The sequence below is a fragment of the Aythya marila genome (assembly GCF_965140915.1).
Source record: "Aythya marila genome assembly, chromosome: 8".
Lineage (NCBI taxonomy): Eukaryota > Metazoa > Chordata > Aves > Anseriformes > Anatidae > Aythya > Aythya marila.
Window position 1 is genome coordinate 3,432,492 of NC_139049.1, and position 21,452 is coordinate 3,453,943.

Below are 21,452 nucleotides of genomic sequence, written 5' to 3' on the forward strand. Positions count from 1 at the left end.
AGAGCGCTTGTTATATTCTCTTTGTTGAGTAATTGCCTATATTTGTAAAATTACATAGTGTAGTCTGCAAGGAGCAATTTAGGATTGTTTTAATAGATTGTTCTAGTCACCCCATGGCAAAGTGGCATGGGAAGATGCTGAACCTGTTCTGTGAGATTAATACTGCTTTAAAGTCCTGTTAATTCAGTTTTCAGTTTGCAGCATTTACTCGTCTATTAAGCATCTCATTTGACGTTTTTAAAAAGATAAAAAAATGATAGTTCATGAAGCAGACTATTTCTACGTTGATATGTTTGTCAAAGCACTCATCCTGCCAACACAAGAACTTTGGAGTTTGCCAGATCAAGGCCGATCGATAGCCTTTTACTCCCACAGCTGACCTGCCTATAATACTTAACTTCTTCCCTCTTTGGATGGCTGGTATGGAAGTGAAAGAGAAAAAAAAGGAAAAGAGAGTTTTGCTATGATTCACTAGCGCAGTATGCACTGACATATTCCAGTCACTGAACTCTGTCAGCCTGCACTTCTAACTCCTGTAGTTGTTCTCCTTGGCAGTTACGGTGTGAGCAAGCCTAAGTCAGAGTTTGAGAAGAACAAGTGCCATCCTCACCATGGCTCTGGCCTCGTGAAGCAGCACGGTGCCAGCCTTTGCCTGGTTTTGGTGATACTCTGTGATCCCGCTTCTGTCATTCAGACAATGACTGCAGTTGTTCAGCACTTAGCTGCACTTGGGTGGCTGTGGACCTGTCCAAGCAGGACATTCAGCTGATGAGTCATTTTGTGCCTTCGATCTTAAGCAATCTAGATTACGAGTCCAGCCTTTTTAGCAGGCTTTACTTTTTAAAGGGACGGCTGGTCCCATGCTGCCCCATGAAGCCTTAATGAAAATTTAGATCAATCTCTTTGAGCTATAATATTATAGCAGGGAAGATGCTTGTGAAATCCTAGGGGAAGCTCACGTCTCTCCCAGCCTGGAAAACTTGCAGGAGCTTACCAGCTGTACAGACCAGAGGCAAGTCAGCATCAGGATGGAGCAGGGCCGTGCCATGGGGTGCCCTGTCCCGCTGTGCTGGCAGCAGGTGCTCACAGGAGGCAGGGAAGAGCCACATGGCAGTGCCGTGCTCTTTCTCCAGCATATCCTTGCTGTGATTTTTTTTTTTTTATTTTTAACGTCAGAGCTTCTATCAATGTGCTTAATAGTGGTTAATGCCTTTCCTTTTTTTTTTTTTTCTTCCATCTAACTTTTTAGGATACCACATTGAATATGGCTTCTACAAAAGCCATTCCATATCTGCGCTCATTGTTGCTGCTTTCCTCTGTATTTTCTCATTCTGCTGCAACCAGTGGTCAAAATGCAGGCACACCAGAAATGTCCACATTCCCATAATTGTGCTTTGATTTTTTTCCTCATTCTTTACTATTTCTGATTTATTTTTTAAAGTACCAGTGAATGCTAAGTTGCTATTTCATAACATTATGTGCTATTCTGAAGGTTACCAAATAATTTAATTTTCATCAGTGTGTATTTATAGGAGAATTGGCTTTTCCCCAGTGAGCATTAATTTGCATTTATTAATTCTGAATTTTGCCTGCTGTTTTTAGCTCCTAATCTCTCAGTAGTATACAATCCTATAAGCAGGATTCCTACAAGATAGGCAGCAGTAGCACTCTGAATGACAGAGAAGAGAAAGTTCAAGAAAGTGAGCCTGAGCAGGCTTACCTGGAAGGATATGAATGTTTAAGTGTAACAAAAAATTAAATAGCATGCCTAAGCTCCTGTGAGAAAAGGCAGTGTCTGGTTAGTTGGGATGGGAATACCAGTGTCTGTTGCATTGATTTTTACCTGCATGTTCTGCCAGAGCAGAGAGCTGTTCTCTAAGGTGTTTGGAAATCAGAGCACCAGGAGGGATTTTGCATCCTTAGTAAAAACTGGGCTGCAGTTCGTCATGTTTAGGCTTTATTTTTAATTTATTTTCCTCTTTAGCTAGGCCATAAGTTATGGGGAAAGACCCACTAGTTACGTAGAGGCTTTCTTGTGATTGAGTTGTTATTTTTCTGATTTTCTATCATGATTTTCTGATCATGATTTTTCTATCATGATTTTCTGATTTTCTATCATGGAAAAGCAAGGTCTATTGTTAAGTACAATCAAATGTTCTCTTTGTGTGGTGCAAATAGTTACTATTTTAGAAAACATACTGTGTCTTTAGCCCTGTTTCCAATGACTGTTAATGTTATGGAGTCTCAACTTCCTTAGGCAACTGCTTAGAAAAAGCTTAAACTATTCTTAAACTCATAACCAACCTGCTTATACTTTGGATTTTCTTTCTGCTGTTTTCAGATAGCTTTGTACAGACTGTTAGAGCCCAGCCACTTAAGATGATTTCTGAAGTGCCAGGAGTCTGACTAAGAATTCAACTCTTAGCTGCTTACAGCAAAAAAGGTTCAGTCTGGTCACCTCTATTTTCCTTCTTCAAATTTGCCCTCTGAAATTAAATACTGAAAAGGTGATTCTAATTGTCTAGAAAAGAAGTCAGTGTAAAACCAGTGTGAAGTCTTAGTGTATCGTGTATCTGTCTGCAGAGAGCCCCAAACAACAGCTCTGAGAGCTAGAAAGTTTCCCATCCAGTGGTGTTTTTTTTTTTTTTTTTTTTTTTTCTCTCAAATTTATGCGGGGGCACTTTAAAAACATTATTGTTTTATTGTAAAACAGAAAATTCAGCCTGCATCTCCACTTTCCTAGCTAGGTAATCACCACCTAGAGAATATATAACCGCCACAGCTTACGAGTTTCTTCTGGCAACCAGAAGCAGTGGTTCATAATGAGTTTTATTTATATCTGGTCTTGACAACTTGTTACAAGTATTTGCAGGGACCAGTGAGTTCTGGTGGGCAGAAGGATGTCTGGGGAGGGGGGGGAACTGCTCTGCAGTGCCCCAGCTGTACCTTCCAGAGGTTTCTGGGCCCAACAGTTCCAGTTTTCGCACTGATGCCTTTTTTTTTGCCCACTACCAGAAATAAGAGCATTGGTAAGTTGTCATGAGTTACTGGTCAGGTAATTTTGCCCATTACAACATTTTGAACTTATGTACAGACACTTGGAAAGCACAAGTCAAATGATTATTTGAAAGAAAGAAAGAAAAAAATATAAAGAAAAAGCTGCCTTTTCCTCTGAACTCAACATGCAAATCTCAGCTACTGGTTAACCACAACCAGCTTCCTCACACAGTGTTGTTGCTGCACGGCCAGCATGGCTGCCGGGGTTACTTTCTGTGGTCTGTGGCTTGACCATAAAGAGGAAGATACTCAAGACAAGAAAAGGTCATTTGTTGAGAATATGCATCCTCTTTCTATGCTGGTGCTTCGTATCTGCAGCCTATAAACAATGCATTTCTCTTTTCTGCTAGATTGAAAGCACATACAAAGAAATGACCAAAAGGTTTCTCAGCAACCTAACAGGAGCTGTCACCAGTGCAAACTGTCACTAGCAAAGGTAAAGCAGAGACTGCTTGTACTGCTAGGGCATCACTGGCTCACGGCACTGAATGGTTGGTGATGGTTGCCTGGTGCAGACTTCATCACTACTAGGGCTGAGCTCTAAAAGAATGTCTTTGTTTCAAATATAATGGAAATAATGATGAAAAAAAAAAGATGTTAATTTTCCTACAGGCAAAAAGCTCTACTTTGAGTTTTAAAATTTTTGATCTAGACTGTGGCATGACACTGGGTTTTCAGCAGGAATAATTCCTGTGATAATTGTATTGCTTACAAGGTTAGTTAAGGAATAAGCATTGTTACGTCTGCATTAATAATTAACCACAAGTTGCAAGTAAGCCATTAACTGTCAGATCCAAACTTCCTTGCAATCGAGGCAATGTTGATGCCCTGTAGTGGGTAGGATTCACTGGTCCTTAAGTGTTACAACAGTAAGCCAGCTTAAAGGCAACTCAACTGCCTGTCTGAGCAAACTAACTTCTTTATTCAGAAATATGTGGTTGCAGTATGTTCTAATGGGAAATTATTTAATCCTTAGCATTACTGTAAATAAAGCATCTCACAAGGCTCTTTGGCAAATGATTTTTTTTTTTAATTATTATTTGAACTCTATAATTGTGTTCATTTCAATCAAGTTAAGCTTTCATCAGGTGTTGAAAACCTTGTCTCTAAAATGAGAGCTGAACAGGAGGCTCTATATATGTACAAATATCACAAAGTTTCTCACTTTTACGTAGAGAACTGTTTGGTCACTCAGTTACAAGCCAAAAACAGTTGTCATGAGCAACTGCATCTCTTACACAGGAGCCCGTAAGAATTGCTGGGGCCCCACAAAGCTTGTCCTGAGCCTGTAACACTGCTGAGACTGCCTAGATGAGCAGCAGCTCATTGAAGTTTCAAGACGCTAACACTTTTTTTCATTTCTTTACTGCTTGATACTTCCATATACCCTGTCTCTACATATATCTCAGCACAAGAGTCCAAAGCTTCTAGCTAATAAAATCAAAAGAGGGATGATTATGCGGTTCCCTTTCAACCTAAAAAAAATAAAAAAATAAAAAAAATAAATTTTATGAATCTATAAAATAAAGCAAAAATAGAGAGTAATTCTATAAAGAGAAAAACCATTACAGGAATTTAGTACATTATTGCCTGATTTTGTCCACTAACAATACCTTGTGCAATAAACAGAAAACCTGGCAGACACTCTGTTTGCTGACAGTAATGGAAGGCTAAAGCAAGGATAGAGAAAGATTTAATCCATTTGCAATTGGGTTCAAGAGAAAATAGCTAAGTCAGAATAGCTCTCTGGAGGCTATGTGCTCATTCACTAACAGGACAGTACGGATTTTGTAAGCAAATTAATTGTGACAGCTTAACATAGTAAAGGCAATTGTTCAATATTTATTGGTGCCTTTCAGCATGTCGTTTCATTCCTATGATTCCACATATTTTGTTACTATTACATTGCATGGAAGAAAAATAATGGAGAAATATAAAAGGAGAGATGCAAAGCAGGAAAAGCAACTAATTTTGTATTTTTCTGGGATGACGATCATGCACTGTTAGAGGCACACATTTTTAGTCTGCATGCAATTCTTAGAAGAGTTTAAAAATATAATACAAATGTAGTTGTGCCTCATTTTTTTCACTGATCAGTATAGCTAATGAAGAAATATAGTCCTGCTGAAGACTGAAGGTCTTATTCTAGCCTTCTCTCCATTTCTGAGTTATTGCTGAAGGAGAAAGACTCTCAGTACAGAAAAGCATCAGCTCTATCCAAAATATCTAATATTCTGGGTCAAACCAGCAAGTCTTACCCAGCTCCTGTTAGAAAATCCACAACTTCTTTTTTTTCCCACCCTCCTCTTAACTTGCCTTTCCCTAAGAGCTGCAGAGCCACTTCCCGCAGTTCATGCGCTGCTTCCTGCTCAGACCCAGCTCCTCTCCCAGGCTTCACAAGGGCTTTTGCAGCCACATTCGGAGAGGGGACGAAGATCCCTGACGGAGGCTGGGGGCCTGCCGTGCCGGGCTAAGGAACCCCTGCCTCGCCGAGCTGCAGCACTGCTGCGGGATGAGGGACAGGCTGAGGAACAAAAGGATTGCTACTGTGCTTGGTCACATTGCTCAAGGGAGATCACGGGTCATACTACGAAGACAGAGGTCTATACATATATATATATACACACATTGTAGTCTATACATAGATTTGGCAATATAAAAGAGCAGAATATAGGATGGAAAGAGAAAATATCTTGTATACAATTAAAGGATATTTGTTTTAATAGTTTAAATTACATTTAGCTTAGTTTTTAACCCCTAATTCAAAATGTTCTTGTTCCTTATTTGCATGGATTGCTACATATACCGGATGTGTGTTGCATCTGAAGTTTTAAGGGTTGCTATGGGAATTCTAGCATCCCTGCTCAGAAAGTCATCTGCACCTTGACAAAGCTGATCATCATTATTGCTATACATAGTCATCTGCCCTTAGAATCACTTACTGCTGATCTTTATGGAAAGAAATATTATTTCATGTCTGGTTTTTATTGTGTCATCTCATTTATCAAAAGTATTTATTTAGAACAACAATATTGCAAGGTTGTGAAGATTTTCCTTGGGAGTCCCTCTCCAATAACACAGACCCAGATATTATATTGTTCCAATTCATTATTTGTCTACAGCTAGTTTATAGCATGCATGTAGGATCACACATACAACTCCATAAAATGGCAGCCAAGTGTCACCTAGCACCACCATGTTCCCATGCAGCTGACATTTAGTTCACTCATCTGTGTGGAGAGCTGCTCAGTGCAAGAAATATTTCATTGTTAGCTTTAGCTTTTAAAAAATATGAGACCAGTTCAGAGCAGAATTGAGTTTCCTAAGTAATTCTAACCATGCAAATGTATTTATATTGTGCATCTTGTTTTTTTCTCCATTCATTCATTCATTCTGGGATATGTGAGCATTCCTGATGTGATTGCTGACCATTCCATCATTATGCTGTGATCCAGAATCCACTGAAATGAATGAAAAGACCAAAGACTGTGTTCTGATGTTCTAATACACTCTACCATTTAAGCAACATTCAAATTATTAATAGTATTTGGGGAAAAAATGCTCATTAAAAAGAAACTGGAGCAGAAAAATATAATCAGTACCTTGACTTCACTCTTAGTGACCACAGCATTTTGCCATTTGTTAAAAAAAGGCTGGGGGGGGGGGGGGGGGGGGGATTTGGAGAGGGCAGCATTTTCCATTGTCTCCTAAGTATCTCAGCTGTTTTCTAGCAGTAGCAACATGTGTTTAGAAGGAAAGCCATAAGGCGTTAATTATAGGGCAGTGTAACAGCTACAAATGCATATTCTACTGCAACATGTTCTCCAGAAGGATGTAATCAATTCACACTGTTTTTGAATGATGTTTCATATTGTGATCTTGTAAACAGATCTTAAAATAGCCAGTTTATAAAGAAAGCTAAATCTCTATAATCAGGAGAGCTTTTCTTTTCTTCCAAATTAACCCTAAAAGAAAAGTAAGAAGATGGAGGTACAGCGGTTTGATTTTGAACCCCCTACTGAGCTAAAAGAATGTGAATAATTTGAAAGGGCCTTTTTGTTGTTGTTTTTTGTTTGGTTGGGCTTTTTTTGTTGTTGTTGTTTTGAAAAGTGCACAGCCATTAAACAACGTATGCAGTTACTAAATGTGGTGTGTCAGAGAGAAAATTAAAATGACGTTTCTATAATGCCAAATGGCCATGAATTAGTTAGGGTAGTGAACAGTGAGACACTGCTTTGGAGTTCAGTGAAAGAACAAGAAAACAGAGTTGCCATTGAACCCACTTTTGTTGACCAAGGTGTCACTTGTTTTTGTACCATAGTCCCTGTCCCCTTTCCCATATGCCAGCAAGATTGAACACAGCTGTCAAAAAAAGCTGATCAACGCGCTTAAGAGTTCCCATATTTGCTACATATGAGGGTCATGTTGTGTAGCCAGAGCTTCTCAGCTCAGTCTCCCATGTCCCAAAACATCAGATGAGGATCCTTGTCTATCTTTCTTATCATTACAAAGACAAGTTCATAGGTATGTTGATAGGGCAAGAAGGTACATCTATATGGGAAATACTAAGTCTTTTTAGAGTTATAAGCCCGTCCAATAAATGCCTCTTCTCAAGGGACTAGAACTAGAAGTATTAGCATTCCCTACCAAGTGTGTTCATCTAATCTCTTGAAGTTGATTAGGACACAAAGATATCCCCATCCTGTGGCAGAGAGCAAAAATAAGCTTTTCACTTTTCTAATTCTTCAACAAAATACACACAGTAGAAACAAGAAAGTCTGTCAGGTCTATTGGCCTTTTCTGTTTCTTAAGTTTTATTATGTATGTCTGTAGCATATGGGTATAACTAATTACATTTTCTGAGCAGATGTGCAAAAGATGGATTGATATGCCAAGGCTGGGAAATGTCCAATGAGGAGGAGACTGGTTCGCCCATGACAGATTTTGTAAATGAGACATTTACGGAAATGACGAACATAAAACATCTATTTCATTTTAATATGTTATTCTTGAGGTCATAAGAACTATTTATAGACACCATTAAGTGGACCTTACTTTATTGAATTAAATTCAGAGATGGCATTTATCAGAGTATGCTCCAAACACGCAGGAGCCCAAGTCCATTGTCAATGGGGAAAATGTGTAATGTGTCTCCATTTCCATTCCACTTTTAGAAAAAATATATATTTTTAATTTTTTTTCCTAAATCTGTATGGAATATGTTATTTTTTTAAACTTGTATCCTCTCTCCTCTCTTCCATTTTCTACTTACTGTTAAAAAGGAAGGTAATTAGGAAGGGATTTGGAAGGGAAAAAAATGTTAACTCCCCCTCTCCCTCATTTTTTTTTTTGGGCAAATGTTAAGATGAACAGATAAGACTAGTGAGAATCTGCACACACTGCACCTGAGTAAAAGAGCAAACAAGGAATTAATGACATTTTTGTTTGAAGCACTGTCAGAGATTTGCCTGACCACTCAGACATGCTTAATAGTGTCACTGCTAATGCTGCTGAATGAGCCTACCTGAAGCACACCAAGAGTCTTACGGATCCTACGCTTAAAAGTAAACAATCCTATTGTCCCAGTTCAGTATTCATCTGGTGAGAAAAGTCACTTTGAGAAATAAAAGTAATACGTTATTTGATACTTAAAATAGTATTTTTCTCTACATGTTACAGTCCTTTAGCATTTCAGTACGTCTGCTCAGCTAATCCCCTTTAGTCAGATCTAGGCATGTTCCCACCTGGCTATCTCCAGGGGGGCTTCTTTCATTTTTTAAACAGAGCTGAAGGATGTTTGGGAAGTTTATAAATTCTCTGTAGATAAAGAACCAAAGAGGAAAAGTATTTTGCCTCTCAAAGAGAATCCTAGTTGTCATACTTTTTCCCCCTGTTAATCTCTTCATTATTATTCACATATCTCAAATCTGTGTATTCACCTTCTCCAATTTTCAGGTGCTTTTCCTTCACAGTTAATTTCTTTCTTCATTTCAAAATCCTTCATTTCTCTCCGACACCACGTAATATTTATTACATTAGTGCTAAAGCTGTATGAATAATTCATCATCTATTTTGCCTCTTTTCCTATTTGAGTATGGCCCATAATGATTTATTTGAAATATTCATTATTTGAGATGTGTTGCTGAATAATTTTTGCAAATAATTCTTGGCCTATGTATTGTTCAGAGGTGCAACTAAAAATCCAGGTGGTAATGATTCAACACTTTCATCCACCAGTGAACAAAACACATCCCCTGATGGAAGCTATTGTGATCCAGTGCTGAAACTGCTCTTCAATATTCTCTTACAGTTACTGAAATGGCAAAAAAAATGCCCACCCCAAAATGCATATTTTTAGACTGCTTGGAAAGGTAGGACATCACAGTCAGTGGCCAAAAACTCACCGAGCAGCAAGAATGATATCAATAGGGAGACTGCTGCTTGGACGACTCAATGCGCTGCCTCTGCTGCCTTCATTCACTTACTCCCTTCTCTCCTCAGCACCTTCAAGCAGCACTGGTTACCCAAGTGACAAGGTCCTTACAGTGAAATGTTGCACCTACAGTTTATGTAGCCAGTTTTGAGGAAGGCTGAAAGAGCTAACGCTGCTACTGAGAGCAGCAGCTGTGCTGGGAGTTCCCCTTGTGGGCATCAGTGCTGGCACCAACGAGAGGTCAGCATTGATCCCAGAGCAGAGGGATTCAAAGAAGAAGCTTCAGTAATATTCTGCCACATATTTTTCAGGCATTAGTTGCAGCCAGGGTATGGGTACTGTGTTTATGAGGGATGCCAGCGTCTGGGGAGCAAAGGGCTGGGCTTTCAGGAGGCTGAAATGTGGTGGGATAAGCAGGTCCTATGCCCTGGTCCGTGGCTGCAAGCTGCCCCATCTGCTGTCACCCACTGCTCTAATCAGGGAGCAACCATGCCCAAGTTAAGTGTCACGAACTGGAAACCTCTGTTTTACTGAGACCATGAAGGGAATGTGACCTTTCCCCTAGGCAAATCCACCCCTTGTGTCCCCAAACTCTGTCTTGTTTCTGCACCTTATCAACAGCTGCCAGTGCTTTCTTGGCTGATTTAGATTCTTCAGTGAGAAAATTGCTGCCGTAACAAAATCGTGACTACAGATTTCAGTAGTATCATGGTTACTTTTCCAGGCATTAATGTAAGCATCTATGTAAATACTGCAATTGCTCAGATTGTCAGCTTTCAAGGCTAGGGGTGTGTTTCAGTTTGGTTGATAAGGCACCTAACATCACTAGCCTGCTTGGAAGCTGGGACTTCTACTTGCTGCTACAGTGGAATTAATATTTACCTCTGCATGTGTATTTTTGGTATGTCCTTGGGATGCAAACTACTCCTGTTTGTAGTAGGAGCACACAGGCACAGCAAACACAGGGCTAAGCCCCAGAAAATTGTCACCTATAAAATGCAGTAAAGCTGTTTGCAAAATACTGTCAAAGTTAGTCTCAATGACATTTCCCTTGCAGTGAGGAGGGTGCTTTTAATTTAATTGCTAATTAAGAGTTCAATCATATACTGCTTAATATTTCCAATTTAGTACTAATTGAACATTAAGTGATATAATTGCCACAGAAGTCCCTGACCAGACTGGAAGAGGAGGCATAGGGGGCAATCTTTGCCAGCATCAGGGCTCGCTCTGTGCTGATGCCAATTTTCCACCTCTTCCTTTTGTTAGCAATGCTACGCGGCAAGAGCTGACCCTCAGGGTTAGCTTCTCTGGAATAAAAAATGGGAATTTAAAGCTGTGCGGCTGTCTGCTGTGGCCTGAGAGGGGCTGCCTGGGCTCTGCAGGCTGTAGGAGCATGGCCAGGGCAGCAGGAAACAAAACACCATGCAGGAGAGCCAGCGCTATCACAGGGAATGTGCTTGGCAGAGGAGAGAAAAGAAGGTGCTCTGTTATGCACCAAAGCAAACAAGGGGGAGCCACTGGGGAGACAGCAATTTCTAATAAAGCCTTGATATATAGAAACATATATATAAGGGACACTATGAACTAGGTAATTGGTACTGAGAAGTAATTGGTTACAGAAGCTGTGACTTTTTCAACTCATCATTTTTTTTTCTGTTAGGCTGAGCTGTCACCCACTGTGGCCAGATTCCCTGGATGAATGTGCATCCTGTAATTAATTATTACTTATTCTTTTTCTGTCTGACCCCTGGAGTTGTTTTTTATAAACTGCAAATTGTCAGAATCTGATCGTATTCAGTGCTCTTGACAGTGCGAATAATCAGAAGAATTCACTTAACAAACACGGATGATAAAATAAAATGTCACATTTTATTACATACTTTTGTTCCATCTGTCTGAGCAATTTTGAATGCCAGATTTAAAGACGTGCCAGCAGGCCACGTCTTTCAGGGGTGCCTGCACATGGCTACACTGGCTTTTAGCATTTGCTTTCTATTGAGAGGGATAATTTGGTGGCCTGGTAAATTCCTGGGAGGGGGCAAGGGCACACATGCTGGCCGGGGGCACTCGCCCCTGCTGCCAGCTCCTGGAGCCAGCTGTCCTCAGCTGACACACACCGCATGGGCCCAGCAGGACACGGTGTCACTGCTCCCAGGTGGCTTCCGATGGTCACCATGGCTTACCTCCTGGAGACACTGCAAGAGCACCTCTGTTACTGGGCGCTTTTTCTATCACTCACAGTCTTTCTCAAATTCGCTTATCAAAGAGCAAGGCTTTGGAAAATTTCAGATTGCCTTTAAAATATGTGTTGTCATCAGAAGGCAGGGCGGTGGTGGCCGCGGGTAGGTGGCAGGTCCTGGTGTCATTTTTGCTCTGAAGATCACTCCCCACCGGACTGCTCCTGTTTCACTCCAGTCCTTGGTGGGGACGGACACGCCAGGCCCACCCCATCCTCCTCACTAAGGAGGAAAGCGAATCCACCTCAGCCCTGAAGTCCCTCAGAAGCTGTGGGTTTTAAAGTTCAGCTCAAACTTGAAGCGTCTTTGATGTATTTTCGGCTTCAAAAATGCTGTGAAAAAATGAACAGGAAAAAAGACCCAGAGGAAATAACTCAGTAGAGAAAAAAAGATTGGGAAATGGAGCAGAAGGAGGTAGAATAAAAAATGTAGAAAGTCTCCGATCAAAGGGATGAGAGAAGAGAAAAAAGAGATGATGAATAAGTAACTGCTACATGCCCCGTGACACCCAGCTTGCCGTGCCACTGCCCTGCAAAAGCCCCACACCAGGTCACGACCCTCCTGGCTGCCCCAGGGACAGTGCTCCTACGTGGCACAGCCCCTCACAGTGGGCAAGGGGCAGCCCATGGAGCTGCCAGCAGCAACGTTAGCTCTGCGTCCACCCCACAACAGGGTCTCGTTCCCCACTTCACCCTTTGCCCTGCTGCTTGCATTCCCTGTGAGACATTGGCAATCGGTCAAAATACATAAAAGACAAACAAACTAACAAGCAAACCTAGCCATGTTTAGGAGGGAACAGAGAGACAGTTCCCTCTACACGGACACACGCGCCTCAGATGGAGAGACCTTAAAAGGTGCAAAATTTCAGCCCACAGATCCTTAGCACTTGCTGAAAATAAGATTTTGTACCTCAAATCGCCAGCTACGTGGAAACACAGGACATAAATATTTATGTGGCTTCCCATGGAAATTCCAATTGCCTTTCAAGGTTGAAATTTGCACTTATTTTCAAATATTCACAATAATATCTTGCTTTTTAAAAATCTTTTATTTCAGCTGATTTAGGTGTATGTGTGGAGATACGCAAGCGTGTGAAGGCACCATTGAATCTCTCTCTTGGGCCTTAACTTTCTATATGGAATTAATTAAAGTTGGGCTTCCCAAGAGCCAGAAGTTAAACATTCATATCTGTTTCTGTGAACTAGAAAACAAGATGGTAAATTGCTTTGGCTGGCTTTGAGGCACCTAATGTATTTTTCAGCCTTTCATTTAAAAACTGGCTGTACAATGGTAATGATCACAGGAGAAAATGCCAAGTATTTATCAAGTTAAAGCTCATTTTAAAAGAATATCAGGAAATAAAGATAATGGAGACAAACACGTCACATATTTTAACAACCACCAAGCTTGGTTTTACTGAAAAAGAAGATGCTGAACTGAACAAATACTCCATCTGACCATACCAAATCCGAGACATTGATTTTTTTCCCCCCTCTGGCTAAATTGCTATCTTCATGCTTGATCTCCTCAAATAATACTAGAATCAGGGCCGTTGCTCTTGAAATAATGTAGGTTATGAGGCGAGGTAGCTGGAATATTTGGATTTAAAGATGAAAACTTTGCTAACTGCAGGCTACTGTTGGTTTTGCACCCTGCCAGCGAGTAAAGCATGGATTAGCCTTGCAGAAATACCCCCGACTGTGCTCACGCCTTGGGGCGGGTTTCGATCAGACTGATTGTTCCATTAAGCTCCCAATCTGGTGAGAAGTCACACTACTGATTTGCATGCTCATAAAAGAATTAGCAGAGCTGTTGCTTTGAAGTTCAATTATCCATGTGCACGTTTAAAGCAGAATATTGAAAATGCATTGTGCTGTTTGCACAGCTGCAGAGAACTAAATACACGGGATGTTTGCAGGTTTGCTATGGGACTTTCCACCCAGCCAGGGAAACACAGAGCTACTGTGAAGTCTGCAAATCTAAATCATGGGCAGGCATTGAAGCAGAAGTGAAGCTCTAAAGAAAGTTTATAGCTTCATTTGTGGACATTGAGGATAAATTCAACAGGCCACTTAAGTGTTTATATTATGAGGTGCCAGCTGCAGCTCTATAGTTGAGGCTGAATTGAGCTTTGAATTTAAATCAGGGGTTCAGCTACATTATGTATGTGGATGATGCGGTTTCCTTTCTTTTTTTCCTTGTTGCCAAATTTACAGTACTCGCTGTTTGAGTACATGATGGATTTCCCAGGAACTCACAAGTAAATCAAGCAGCTAAAGGTTAAAATTAAACCATAAAGTAGATCCACTTTGAAATTAGATTTTGTTCAGAATACTACTGACTTTTTCACATTGTTATCACTGTTTAAACTGTTACATGATTAAAAACAAACAAACAAACAAACAACAGATTGGCCAAGGTGAGCTGCAGAAACTGCTGTCTACGCAAGGCACTTTGTATCTATGTATTATTTTATTTCCTTCATCCTTACATAATTTGCACAATGTTTCATGGACCCCTCTTTACTGCTTTTGACCACTGCACTGCATTCTGGTACCAGGTCACTGTTGCAGAGAACAGCGAGGACCACTGCAAAAGAGACAGGCGTGCCACAACATTTATCTACGAGCGAGGAAGATATTTTGATATGACTTTTATAGTTATTGCTAGTGACTAATCAGAGTTCCAGCTCAGCATCTGAGGATCAGCACTTCTAATTTGCTGCCTGCCTAGCTCTTAATCAGGGCAGCATCTTAACATCAAGGACTCTGCAGCCTGTGGCATTTGTTACGGGAATGTGCTTCCTCTGAAAGTTAAGAGAAACAAACAGATCTGATCGCAAGGAAACAAAAATATTATGGCTCTGATGTTATCAAAATTAAATGACTGCCTTTGAACACATTACTTTTCCTATAGCAGAAACAATTACAAAGGGAAATACAAGTAAGGAAGGTTTTTCAAAATGCAATAAGTAACCAAGGAAATCTCATGTATGAAAATCCACAGTGTTTTGTACAATTTCATGCATTGATGAATCTTTGCCAAAAGGAACAGAATTCCTTTGGGTTACAGCTGTACATGTAATTAACCACCTCAAAATGATAACCCAAAGGAATTCAATAGTTTGCTCCAAAACATCATCCTCTTGGGTCTTGTGGCAAACTATCTGTTATGCAATAAGCCTGAGACGTTAGAGTCAAGTCTGCTCAATTTGCACACGCTGTATTCAGAGAGCCACATCTTTCCAAAGGAAAAACCCCAGTGGAAGAGATAACAATGTATTTATTTTATTAAAATACTGCTGTTCCTCATAAAGCTAAGCTTGGGGTTAATCAGATATACAGCAGTCTATTATTTTTGTTTATGAATTATTGGAAAAGCATCAAGCCCAGGTGCAGTCACAGCCCCTGAGCAGGCTTGCAGATCAATAGGAAAATTGATCCGGTCTCTTCACAGCACACCTCTTACTCGTGCTGTGTTACAAGCTATACAACTAAAACTAAATCAGGCAAAGCACATTAAGATTACAGCTGATTTCCAGCATCTGCTAAACACATCTAGCCTTGAAACCACACTTTCACTAACTGCACCACAGCCATGATTTCTCCTTCCAGTGATCCATGTTGATGTAATCTGTAGAATCAGTTAATTCTACAGTTGATCCTCTGCATTTAGCACTGCAACAAATAATGCCTTTTCACTTTATTGTAATTTATTAAATATTCAACACTATTCACACTCCTACTGAAAATAAAATTCTATAGCTTTTAATGCTGGAAAGAATCCTGGATGATGGCAAAGAAAATCCGTAAAAAGCAATGCTAAACAAAAAGAAAGTTCAAAGAATTCAAAGAAGCTGATGTCAAGCCTGCAGTCCACTCCCCCACTGCTTATCCCAGCGAACAGAGATAAAAGAGGGGTTTTGCAACATATGCAGAGGACTAATAGACCAAACCAATGTTGAATGTGATACTATAGAAAGATCAGATATTGCCTGCATCTCACTTCTTTATAGCTTCCTTCCTGTCCTGTCATGTTTAAATTAATATTTTCCTACTATAACTTATTAAATGAATACAAACATTATTTCTTAAACAGAATCCAAGAGGGGCATTTGTATGCCTTGCTGCTAAATGCAGAGCAACTGTGGCTGTTGCCTACTGTAACAGCCATGAAAGTCAAGGGGGACATGGAGTCATCCACGATGACTCCAACGTCCGCTCCTCACATGATGCCCGGCTATGATCTGTGTTATTTTCTTTACCTTTTTACATTCAGTACATTATTTGCTAGCTATACAAATAACGTTTGCCAAACTTGCTGCAATATTGCTCTGTTACAACAAGAGTTCACCTTGGATATTTATCACTAACCAAAACCAATTCTACAACCCAAACCAAGAGTCTATCTGTATGAAGTGTTTGAGTATTTGGTCAGGCAGAAAGCCAAAATTAATGCCATGTTACTGATTTGTTCACTTCCAATCTGAACAGTTCAAACTGTAAATACTAAACATTGCTATTAAGTCATTTTTTAGCTAAATCCTGATGCAGGATTTGGAAATGTAGACTAAACCCAATCTATGTAGTCCAGTGTGTTCTCTTTGATGGATATCAGTGCTGGATTTTCATAAGAGGCTGGGTAAGAGCAAATATGAAATAATAATCCTATAGGATAAATCCTCTCTTCAGGGCTACGGTTAGCTCCTCAGCCTAATAGCTTAATTACATTGTAAATAGCTTGAAATCCTATCTACAATAATCATGAACATTTCCATCTTCTAATTTGTTTTCCTGAATCATACTCTTAGCTTCAACAAAACCCTGTGGTAATAGACGCCTGGAGTTAATTTAAAAAGTCATCAATTTTAAGCTTGTCTCATAGAAAAAATCCTTTGTACATACGATAACACCTCCGGAGGAGCTGTGGCTTCTTTTCTCACTCACAGACTTTCACCATAGCCTCTTTTATTTGTTGTCACTCCAAAGTGGATTCAGAATTCCTTTGGAAGGAAATGTCTGGTTTGCAAAATTCTTACCTGAATAATGGATACATTCATTTTTGCACAGATTTGCACAGATGAATAAAAAAGGCTGATCTCATTGTGTGAGTTATGCAATTCATGTAGTCATTTCTGTGACATTACTCTGTTCTGAAGAGCACAAATTGATGATAGTCTTATTTCATTTTCTCAACTTGAAGTGTTCATCTATTGCATTAAGAGGCAGAATTTCTGTGGAGATTCTGTCCCCAAATGAGTATGGGGACTCATAACGTAATATTTGTTTCTCTCAATAATTTTCTTTTTCTTTGATAAAGACATAGTCAATTTTCTAGACAAAGTATTTTGTTTCTCTTCCATTTAAGCAAAATGCAACACCCTAACGAGGATAATTTTTTCTCCATATCCTCATTTGCAGAGCAAGGTGCACACACCTGAAGACAGGTACCACCACAGTCACAGTACAGCTGTGAAGGGAGCACAGCACTGCTGGACAGCTGGCTTTAACACTGGGGTTGTCCAGCAGCTGGAAACCTGCTTCAGCACAGTCCCGTGCTTTCCATATCACACAGGCCAAGCTCCTACATCCCCATCGTGGTGGCTATGGGACAAAGTGGGTGGTGAGAGGGCCACAGCTCGAGTCATGACATGCAGCAGCTGCCAAACACACATCACAGAAGGGGAAGCAGAGGGAAATCACCACGGTGGAAAAATCAGTGATCAGAAGCCCAGAATGACTTTGTGGAATAGAGGAAGCCTGTTGTGACAGCCATGGGCAGGGGTAGCTGTAAGTGGTTACAAATGTACACTGCGCTCACTAATGTCAGCAATAACCATTAAAATAAACACTCAGTAATTTGTTGGAAATAGCTGTAAAAATGGCACAAGATAGATGATTGAGTAAGGGTAATTTCCCCATCTCATTGGTTCTTTCTATTCAACTCGTAAGGTTCCTTCTACTCCCTGCCCCCTTAAAAAATGATTTTTGTTTTCTATCCTGCAGGGAAAAAAAATATTCAGTTGGCAGCAAATATAGTTCCGGAGAGAATTTATTGACACAGAGTCAATAAAAACAAAGCCTGCTCGTGCTCTGTTTGGCTCCTCACCTACCAGACTGTTTCAGGAAGATGGGGTATGGAGGAGAACTATATACTTTAACTGGGCATTGTTTGCTGTAAACTACTAGGTAAGCCCCAAGGTGTTCTGAAACAACCTGTAAACCAAAAAGCATCTGCAGTAACAAGCATGTAGAACATAATTCTTTGCTTATTTACTGCTCAGAAGTATTTTGAATCTTGTTTTTATTTCCAAGTGATCTCAGCCTGCAAATGCACAATGCACCATTATAACAGCTGCAGATGATATTAGAACTGAATAGTACACTTCTGAGCACTGCACTGAATCATCTATGAGCACCGGAGCGCTGTTCATGCATTATTTTAAATGTGTATACATTACCAAATAAAAAAAATATTGTACATTATTGATATTAAATTACAGCACAGCGGGTAGGTTGCATAGAAACAAGAAAAGGATAACCAGAATAATTATATAGTCTATAGTCACAGTACTTTAACAAAGTTTACAGGGGTTGATTTGTTACAAATATGAGATATAGATACAGGATCTACCCTTGGTCTCAGAAGGAATTTGATTATATTAATTGCATTATAGAAGATGCTCTGCTTTTGCATGATTTGGTTCTTTATAGTTTAATCACTGTAGGCTTCTATAAATTAAATAAAACGCTTAATTGTTTGGATGAAGAAACATAAATTATCACAAATACATTTAAAATTATTTTTAACAATAGCCTGCTAGGTTCCATAAATAACTAGTGGCAAGGGCCTTTACTTTACTAAGGTAAAGTAAAACTGCATTTTAAAATGAACTCTTGAACACCAGAGAAACATTCTCATGCTTACACATAAGCACACAGATTTTTCTCTAACACAGGAGTATTGTTCTGTAATGGAATAATGGTGGAAATGCCATAATATGTCAAAAACACAATTTAATATTTTTTTTCCATTAGAAGACTGCTTGCAGGCACAAAGATAAAGTTATTACTGCAGAACCATTGGTGCTTTCACAGTTAATGCCTGATAGCATTTTCATTTTAAATTGTTTCTTTCCATGGTGTGTAACTTGACAAATCTCCCTAGCGCTGAAACATGGCTTTCAAGAACTAATATAGGTACCTCATTTAGCCAAATTACATTTATGTATGTATTTTTAAAATAGAAGAACTTATTTTTCACGAGAAGAACTTATTTTTCATGACTGAATCATGATAGTATGAGACAACTATTCAGGAAGTATGGGAAACTGATAGGACAGTCAAAATCCAGTTTGAGCTTTAGAGCAGGTTAAATATTTTTTTCAGCAGCATCATGACAGTGACTATTCTGGCTCTGAAAAATCAGCATCCCTGTATATAGGAGCCTTTGCTTTATTTCACCACTAAGAAAAACTAGTGGCACTGGGAAAAATGAATAATCACCCATGCTGCAATGTCTTTGTGAGCAATTAAAGCACGAAGGACGCTCTGTTCTCCAAAGGGCCATCCATCCTCCAGTAACTCCTCTTAGATGCCTGCTCACTAGCGGTGGGATGAGTCACAGACTTTCACTTCCCACTGACTTGCACAGGTTTCCATAGATAACCCACATTAAATATACAGATATATATATGTATGTGTGCATACATGTATTTATTTATATCTCCATCCCTCAGCCTACATGCCAAACAAGCATTCAGCTCTGTCAACTTTTTCTTCTCTCTCCTCTTCTCCTTTCTAAATACGTTGGTCTATCCAAACTGGAAGTGTCTAGGCAACATCAAAGGTATTAGCAAATTAATTCCTGTGCTCTCTCTTTTCTAAGTTTACTCAAATACAATAAGGAGCAGAAATATTACTAAGTAACATGTGCTAAGTGCATGGTTGTACACTGCAGAACTAGGTTTCCTGGCTTGAACTTTGCCTAGCTTTTTCCTGCTGCCCTGTAATATAGAGAAATCTCCCAATACACAGTAGAAGCAAAATTAAGATACCTTTTCTTCAGAGGCAATATTTCAATATGGGACTTAATGGATTTTAAAAAATCATGAAGAGACCATTTCAAGAAGGGACTCTTCAGAATCCATAAATCTGCCACTTAAAATTCACAAAAGAATAGTACAGACTGTGCTTTTCAAAGGCATCCCAAAGTTAATCTGTCTAACTCCCACTGCAAGCTAATGAGTTTTGACATTTCTAGAGACTCTTCAGCAAATCCCCCAGCTATGGTATATAAGCACCTTTTCTCAGCCCAAACAAATTGCCTCCTGCAGAGGTGCCCAGTTTTCCACCACCATGCTGGAATGAGGCATAATCTCTGCTTTTATACTCCTCATTCCTGGGAGCCTTTCCAAAATAATCTGTTCTGCACGGACTGTTTAGGATGCCTCTGCCCCCGCTAAGTCAGTGACGAAACTCTCATTGCTTTCAGCCTATGCTGTCTGTGTCCAATGAGCTCATCAAGAGTTTGGGATGAATCCAAAACCTCTAGTTGAGCTCCTCAGAATGTGTGGAAGCCCTTTGCTGTGTCTCTCCCACAATAATGTACTCCCATAGCACAGAATCGTATAAAATCATATTTCTCTGTGTAGAGCCAAAAAAGTAAGGGAAATCTGTCCTTCAAGTTGCTGCTGGTAAGGTCATGCCCCCATCAGTTCATAACTACCAATACAAAGAGTTCAGACTAATGTTAGACTGCTTCATCCAGATATAGTCTCATTTGTTTAGACATGGGCAGTTAATACCTTTGAAAAAATACTAGCTTTTAAAAGTTAAAATGCATTTAAAAACTTTGGCCTAAGGACACAGAAAGAAGGTAAAATTGCTACCAATTGTTTGGAAAAGACCAAGACAGCTGTGCTAGCTCTGTGAAGATAATTCTACTAACATTTGTTTAGGCAAAATACAAGACCATAGTAAGCAAAAAGAGATCCATCAGTATAATACCTTTTTAATACCTATTAAATAAAACCATACACTTTTAAAAGTAACAAGTTCCAAGAAGCATTTAGAGAACTTCTCTGAGTTTACAAAGTAATAAAGCACAACTCCATACAAAATAGGAATTAGAACATTACTCCAGAATGTCATCTTTCTATGCAGAATGACTTTTAAGGCACGGGCTACTAATTCTCATATTCAGTGTTTTCCAGACCAAATGTCCCACATAAAACACACTATTCTGTATTCCCAACTCTGTACTCTCCCCTTCCCCTTGTGCCTTGACACTTTAAAATAACGTGTTTCATTTCATGCCTTCATTTTACTATCTTTCAGTTAATTCTATTTTCTAAAGTAAGACTGATACCAAGGTGCGAGAAATCTTTACCACCAATCTCTGCTATACACTTCAACCAAACCTGGAAAGGTGCTGCTAACTAGGTGGCAGAATATGTAAATATGAAATACAGGAAACTACTAGCTGCCTTTTTAAATGAATTTATGGCTCTCTTTGTCTAAAGAAGGAGTTTTACGGTTAATATTTCTCCTCACGGTTCTCCTTCATGGTTCATGAAAGTGTTTCCAAACAGGGTAAACCTCAGGCAAATTTCATGCTCAGAAAACAGTCTGGACACAGTTTATGCATCTATCATTCTTGTGGAAGTTGTCTAAGGACTGTGGTAACAACATCCCCTTATCCAGTGAGCCCCAATTACCATCCAG

The 21,452-nt window shown here is 39.6% G+C and overlaps 1 protein-coding gene across 1 annotated transcript in view; it reads right to left on the bottom strand.

The window, feature by feature from the left end:
• The window catches only part of PLPPR5 (phospholipid phosphatase related 5), an 83,117-nt gene that overhangs the window by 9,346 nt on the left and 52,319 nt on the right, over nucleotides 1-21,452 (bottom strand). The window lies entirely within an intron of this gene.